This window comes from Lactuca virosa, chromosome 3, assembly GCF_052849685.1.
Source record: "Lactuca virosa cultivar CGN04683 chromosome 3, Lactuca_virosa_CGN04683_v6, whole genome shotgun sequence".
Lineage (NCBI taxonomy): Eukaryota > Viridiplantae > Streptophyta > Magnoliopsida > Asterales > Asteraceae > Lactuca > Lactuca virosa.
The window spans coordinates 381,498,978-381,507,257 of NC_136428.1; positions in this window are offsets into that span (position 1 = coordinate 381,498,978).

The following is an 8,280-nucleotide window of genomic DNA, read 5'->3' on the forward strand; positions in this document are numbered from 1 at the left end:
CTTGAACTCGTCGAGTCCATCTCCCTCATAAGAATGTGTCCAGTCTATGACTCGCCGAGTTGTATGAACAACTCGTCGAGTCCATTTTCAAAGATTGGAAGATTGCCTTGGACTCGCCGAGTCTGCTCAAACACTCATCGAGGCCTATGATTCCCAGGTCTATAATCTCATCCATCTTTGTTGAGTCCTTCTCCAGACTCAACCAGACCCCCAAAACAACAAGGGTTGGAGAACCACTACCCGACTCGTCGAGTCCCAAGAATAACTCGCCGATTCCACTGAAGTCCATGTCCATAAACTCGATTTCTGTCAAGATCATCTCATCCAAAGGGTAGATCTGACCTCCTAGGGCCGATATAGCACGTAAAGCCACGAACTTTACGTCCATGCATGGGTCTTTTAGCCCTAAAGGACTACAAATGATGTCTAAAAGATGCATGGGGCTCTCATGGCCATAAAGTTGGCACCTTTATGCCATGAGATCCCTCCAATGACCAAGATCTGAAGTCAATACTCCCTATAACACTTCACAACCCAAAAATGGCTTAGAAAGCCCTAAATATACCCAAAATGCAAGCCCTAAAGATGAATAAACACATGGAAGATCAAGGTAGGAGCTTTTTACCTTAAATGAGCTGGAAATGGAACACAATCTCTGGATCTCCAAACTCCAACTTGAACTCCCAAGCTCCTTTCCCCTTCTCAAGCTTCACAATCCACCAAAATGCACCAAAATGGCCTTAGAATACTCAAACAAGGCTAGGGTTTCGATATGATGTCTTCTGGGAGTATAAGGGACGATGGAGGCTGAGATAAGTTGTTTAAATAGGGTGCAAACCCTCAAATTTAGGGTTTCACTCAAACAACACCTACTCGCCGAGTCGGTCTCCCGACTCGTCGAGTAGGTCACTTAGACTCCCCGCGGATCACGACTCTACTCGAGGAGTTGGGCCACCAACTCGTCGAGTCCCAGAGAAAAATACATGAAATTATTGAATTAAATACGTACCAGGAATCAGGTGTTACACATTTACCCCAACCGATGCAATATTCCAGAATAATGTACATACTGATAAAACCATGAAGAAAGCAACAGATAACATCCCTGCAATGTCGCCTGCTGGAGTCCTGACCTCCTATGTCTGACGCGGAAAATCCCGACTCCTTTCTGCTGGGCTTAACCTATACTCTCGTCCATCCATGATCCTCAAAGTAGCCGGAGCAGGCACGCTCACTGCTCCTCCCCTCAACATCAGACAGTCGGCCTTCTTGTCGCCCGCCTGATCGCAGAGGAAATATAACGGGCTTGCTCCCTGAGGACAATCCCTGCTAACATGACCAAACCTGCCACACTTGTAGCAACCCAAACCTCTGGAACGACAAGTCCCCTCGTGCAGTTTCCCTCACGTGTTGCACAGGTTCCGGCCCTGCTGGCCTTTCATGCGCTGGTCAGAAATCTTGGGTCTCTTCCCGGGACCCTCCAATGTCTGCACCTGATTTGACCCCCTCTTACCAATGTGCTCCAAATCTATCTCCCACTTACGGGCTCTAGAAGTCATATCATTCAGGGTCTCACACCATGAAATACTCATGAACTCCCTGATATCATCCCGCAACATATCATGATTCCTCACTTTCTTCATCTACTCATCTGATGCATACTGTGGTACCAACAAAGCCCTATCCCGAGACTTGGCAGTGACCTCTGCCAGACTCTCAGTAGTCTGGCGGAGACCTAGAAACTCTCGCGCCAACTGCTGCACCTCAATTACTAGAGCAAACTCCGCTAGAACCCGGTCGAGAAATCATCCCATGACACAGCATTAACCGCATCATCACCCAACTCACTACCAATCTATTCCAACCAATCATGTGCCCGGTCCTTCAACAGGCAGGAAGCATATCTGACCTTCGCCTCCTCGGGGCAGAAACTCGTCCTAAACGCGTTAGCCATATCCGCTAACCACCTCCCACTGAGAATGGGGTCCCTAACCCCATGATAGTCTGGAGCTCCACAAGCTCGGAACTCCCGAAACGTCATCGTGCGCGTCCCCATCATAGCCATCACCTCAAAGCGAAATGCGCTCATCCTCTCATCAAGGATCTCCAAAATGCCCTCCTTGACCGTACCAAAGATCACAGGAGTCTGGTCAATGATAGTGTGCGTAATCTCAGCTGGAATAAACTCCCTCATCTGATCATCAAGCTACCTGGCTCCAGAGTCTGAGCCTGATCCCTTGTCGGCACCAAAACTACCAACTGGCCCATCACGTAGCGTCACCATGCTAGAAACATACCATAACAACCATTCGAATACTCATCCAATATCGAGGGATCACACACGCACTACAAGTTTCTTGGTCTTATCACAACCCTTCTTGAATCGAGTACGGATCCTCTGCTTTCAGTAGTACGGGCCCATACTACCTTCCACATCTATCCGTACTTTCCTCAAGAATTTCCTTGACTCCACCAAGTCCCTTTCACTAATACCGCTCCCAACACTAATCTCATCCTAGGCTTACCCTAGTGTAATCTCCGACCCACTCTCTGTCATTAGTTGCATAAGAAGTCCCTGTTATCTCCCCCTAACTAGCTCATGAATACCATTACATATTACTAATACCAGATAATTCTTCGAATGAGAGGTCTCTCCCTACAACGGTTAGACGCAGACAAGAGCTGCACAATAGGGCTAAACCTAACCTTCTGAAATTATTTAGTCCTCATAATATGTAACTTGGCATATTCGTTTTCTAGTTAGTTAGAGATAACTAGAAGTCCTAATAGCACAAAGCAAGCAACATTCAAGCATTGAGTAACCAAAACCAAGCATATCCTAATCAGGCCATCATATCACTGACTAATCAGTACTAACATGCAGTTCAATAAGCACGTACAGTAGGCATACTAGGCATCCTTCCTAGATCATTAGAGCCCTAATCTAGCATGCAATTATAATACACATACAAAAGGCATACAAGGCATCCTTCCTAGATCCTTAGCCCTAATCTAGCATGCCATTCTCATAATCATAACATATATCATAACAAAAATGTATGGTATCTTGGGGAAACTTACTTGAGCTCGGCTGATTGCACACATCACACTCCTTGTTCTTTACCAAAACCCTTAATTTTAATTTTAGAAAAATTATTTTTTCTTGTAAAAACCTCTCAAACCCTCGATTTGAGTCCAGACACCCCCAAAAGTGTGTCCGAATCCCTCAAACCAAGGCTCTAATACCAACTTGTAACATCCCAAAATTTAGAACCAAAAATTTTGTTTTTAAATAAGTAATTATAACAACAAGTAGTCTGAAAACATCGATAGTGTCATCCCATATCATAATCAAAACCAATACGTCAATGACCAAAACATGTCATAAGAAAACAATATCATAGTACCACTCCTAAAGATCCCATAATCCGGAAAACCATAGTGTGATGTGCTGCGATCATGTCGGCTCCTTTCCTTTCGAAGAAGAAGTACTTGAAACCAAAACTGAAAACTGTAAGCATGAAGCTTATTTAGTTCCCCCATCATACCATATAATCACATACTGCCAGACATATCTGGGTTCCAGGCCTACCCTGTCAGGCATATCTGGGTGCCCGACCTACCCTGCTGAGCATACCTAGGTGCTCAACCTACCCATGTAAAGCATAGCTGGGTGCCTGACCTACCCATGTCAGGCATATCTGGGTGTCCGACCTACCCTCCGGTCTATTTTCAACCAGTTATGGGGTCTATTCCACCCCTTACCACTACCACATAATAACATATCATAAGCATACTATCAGGCATATCTGGGTGCCCGACCTACCCTCCGGTTTATCTTAACCGGTTACGGGGTCTATTTCACCCCTCCTACCATTACCACATAATAACATAGCATGCAAGCACATAAATCTCTACAGATAGTGGCATACGAGACAATTATCACAAATACAATCATCTCTACTATAAACAACTACTAGTGGGCCGACATTGGTTCCTTCGACCTACTCATACAGGGAAGGTAACTCACCTCACACTGCTGATGTCCCGGGGATAAAACTCTAGCTGCTGGATGACAGATTCCCGAACTGTCAACATCAAAACAACACCCAATTAATAATTAAGTTCCAATACATAACCATAAGTCCATTCTTGGGGTAAAAAGACTACTTTAGCCCCAACCTAGCTTGATCCGAACCCAAGGCCCAAACACACACTCTGAAGGCCCAAAAGCCAAATAACGAACCAAGGCCTAACATATGGTCTAGTTTTCCAAATTGGGCCCAAACCCCTCGCATGGCCTTACCCTAAAGCCCAACCAGATATCCTAGTCCATATACTTGTACTTAGATGGCCCATCAAGAATTCAAGCATCTAAGCCGAACAGAAAAGCCCAAACTCAAAACCCAACACAATTAGGATTTTTCACATAAAATGACGATTAGAGTTAATTAAAAACACTTAAACCATTAAGGACTTAATCCATTATGTCCATCATTCTACTAGGTCAATCATACGGTGTAGTCAGGTGTAATTCGCAATTCAATTCCAATGGTCCAAAATGCGGGTCCCGACAACTCCAAAACTATCATACCCAAAATTAGGGTTTTCTAAACCCTAATTAGGGTTTCCAACCCAATCACAAGCCAATTAGTCCAATGGTTAGGTTTTAGGTCAAATAGCATTCCACTAGGCCAGACACCACCCACTGCCACCTCGGGCGGTGGTGGTCGACGGCGGCTCACGGCGGCAGCCACCATTTCTAATGGTGGTAGCTTATAATTTTTGACCCAACTTCATCAAAACAATTCGGAACACACAAAACATCCATACAATCACACACAAATGCACACCGCCACCCAAGACGGCGGCTGGTGGCGGCATGAGGTGGCAGCCACCACCTCATGGTGGTGGTGGTGGGTTTCTTTCATTTTCCGGCCAAACTATCACACACTCTCGACATACACAACCAGCAACAGCAGCATACACGCCTACATATGCTAATACGAGCAAAACCACCCACCTGGTGGCGTGCATCGGTCGGAGAACATCAGTCAAGGAAAAACAGCTGCATGGCGGCGACGGCGACAAAGAGACCCAACAACAACAACGAAGAGGGTTAACTGGGGGTTGCGCCATCGACAGAGAGGGACGTAACGGCTACTAAACACATTCGACCGGTATCCCCACGACCACAGTATCGGGCTCGAACTCTCGCCTTCGCCGGCGATGAGAGCAGTGGTGGTGATGCATCAATAGAAAGAAAGAGAAGAAGGACGAATGGTCGGAACAGCAACAACGACAACCACACGACCAACTGTGGCTCCGTCTTCAACAGAAGCGGCGCAGCGGCGACCGGAGATGAGAACCCGACAGCACCTGAAGGTCGCCCGCTATCCCTCGTCGGTCTCGGTATCTCATGTCGTAGAGAAGAAGGTGTCGTCGGTGGTCTTTGTTGGTCGGAAAACGAGAGAAAAAGGGTGTTGGCGGCTGGTGTACTCCAAGTGGCGGCTGACTATAGTTTAGGGTTAGGGTTTGGTTAGAGAAAGGGACGGGTATATGCTAGACCATATGCAAACTTTACACATAATTACTCTTCCAGCCCCTCCATCTCAATTCCTTTCAGCATAAATCCATAATTTACCATTCAACCCTCAGCATTCCAAAATCCTTTCAATTTAAGTCCAATAATTACCAAACACCCCCTGACTTCTGAAAATCTTTACATACCAATCCAGAAATTACACTTTAACCCCCAAAATCTAAATTATGACATTTAGCTCCCCGAAACCATCATCCTTCTAAGTTATTACAGATTTAGGGCTATAATAAAATATAACATACAACTCGGGGTTCAGGTTTATTATTTATTTACTTATTCTATTTAATTTCGAATGGAATGTTACAATCTCAATACAGAATCATGTCAATATGGTCCGTCTAAATCAATACCATGATTCTAACTTGTTTACAAGCAACCAATCTTTGGGTATATGTAGCGCCTGCAGATTCGGGCTAGTCAATTTAGAGACGATAAGCGTCAAAAATGACTTTTTGATTGATGATTATTTAGAATAAATAATCTTACTAAGTTTTAGTATATTTTAGAAGGGTTACGTACATATAAAGAACACCGAAATCCGAGTTATAACGAAGAAGTTACGACCTGTCGAAGTTTCGCGACAAAACCGACACGACACCGGGAATCGTAAAAAGTGGGTTTACGATAAATACTTTTTAGCCTTATTGATCTAAAGGAAATTTTTAGAGTACATCTCCACCTATGCGTGGATATAAATAACGTCAAAAACGGAGCTCGTATGCAAAAGTTATGATCTTCCGAAGATGTAGCTGTCTGAGGGCATGCCACGTGGCAGAAACCCTAGCCGCCTTAAGTCCGCGACATGAAATTAGTCAAGGACACTAATCGAGGCTATAAAAACACATGCTAAGTCTACGGTAGTGATGTGTTAAGATTCCACGACATGGACATAAAGGCCACGACGTGGAAATGTCATCCGGACACCTTTTGAAGCTAGAACGCAGATGGCAAGCCTACGAAGTGATTCAGCCATGCGACGTGATGTGAACATATATGTCCAGGACGTGGACATGTTTTGGGCAACCTATAAATAGCAAGTTTGACCCTTGCTCTCCTTACACCTAAACCTTTTTTCTCTCTTTCTTTTGCTGAAGGCATTCCGCGTTTCGAGCCCGACGATCACGAACCGGTGATTGTTTCTAGTTAGATTCTATCAACTCACGCTAATAAGGTGAGTGCATAGTTACTTTCATCTTACACATAGATATGAAGTATTTAATATAAATTATGTGCTATGGGTTCATATTATCTATATTCTTGTAATCTATGATGAATGAACAAAATATACATGTTTTATTCGATTTAAACTGTATACGTCTTTTATACCTATAATTATAATGGGTAAATATGGGTAGTTGATAGATGAGATGAATAATGAGAGATGAAAGATATTATAGATGAGGAGAGATGAAGAATGATAGTGAGAAGTGAGAGGTGATGAGAAGCCTTGACCCAAGCGTTGGCCCAGTCATCTAGCAGAGTATAGATGACAACCACAGACTATTCTAGACAGTCCGGTGGAACATTAGCAGGATCGCAACCTGTAGGTGTTATGAATGATATGTTCACCCGTTGTACTCTAAAAACCCTGGCAGCTATGAACTTAGTGCCTCATAAACGAACATTGGCAGCTATGGACTTAGTGCCTTATAAATGAACGTTGGTAGCTATGGATTTAGTACCCTAATAGATAACCTCGACAATTATGGACTTAGTGCCTGTTAAACAAACCTTGGAAGCAATGGACTTCGTGCCTATTCCTTAGGACAATCCTTAGGAATGAATGAGTGGATGATAGACGATTCTTAGGATAGATCCTTAAGAATAATGAAGATAATGGGGATTGGTAATTGGGTTGATCGTTTGATGATTAAACCTAATAATTATATTATTGTGTGTTGAAACCCCTACGTGCTCACCAGGTTTTCCAACATGACCCACTCAGTTTATTTGTATCACATGTGTCAATATGAAGCTATTTTACACTGAGAGATTAAAAGAGATGTAGATCACTAGTGTAAATGATACTAAGGTCTGTTTATGCTTATGTTTCTGTATTGACAATGACATCCCAAATCATAAAGTTTTAATATAAACAAAATACATTTCTTCGGAAATGCTTTGATAATATGTTTATCATGTTTTTATGGGAACAAATTCTGCAACACTTTTCTTTAAAAAGATACTCTGATTTTTAAAATAAAGCATAAACAAATCGGTCTTTTCTAGCCGTGAAAATGGGGATGTCACAGTTGGTATCAGAGCATTAGTTTAAGCGAAGTAGGAATTTTAGGAAATTTCTGGACTTCAACTTAGAATGCTAAGTGATGATCGTGATGAGTATGTCTATTATATTTTAGGTAGTACACCTGAATTAACACAAACACTAGCTTACTTTAGGATTAGATTCCCAAATTGATTTTATGTGATAAATGATTTACGTTATAGCCTTATGTGCTTTATTATGCTATTGTTTGATCGGATCCATGGTCTATTGCCGACCGGATCTGAAAATTTTATATGTTCAGATTTCTAAACGTTTAATTACGGTATTAGAGCTGACATGTAACTTTTCGGGGAAATAAGGAGACTTATACGTCTATCGTAAACGAAAGCTTTCCTATTTAAATTCTCATCATTGCACACCGAACGTCTGAATTTGGTGTATAGATCGACAT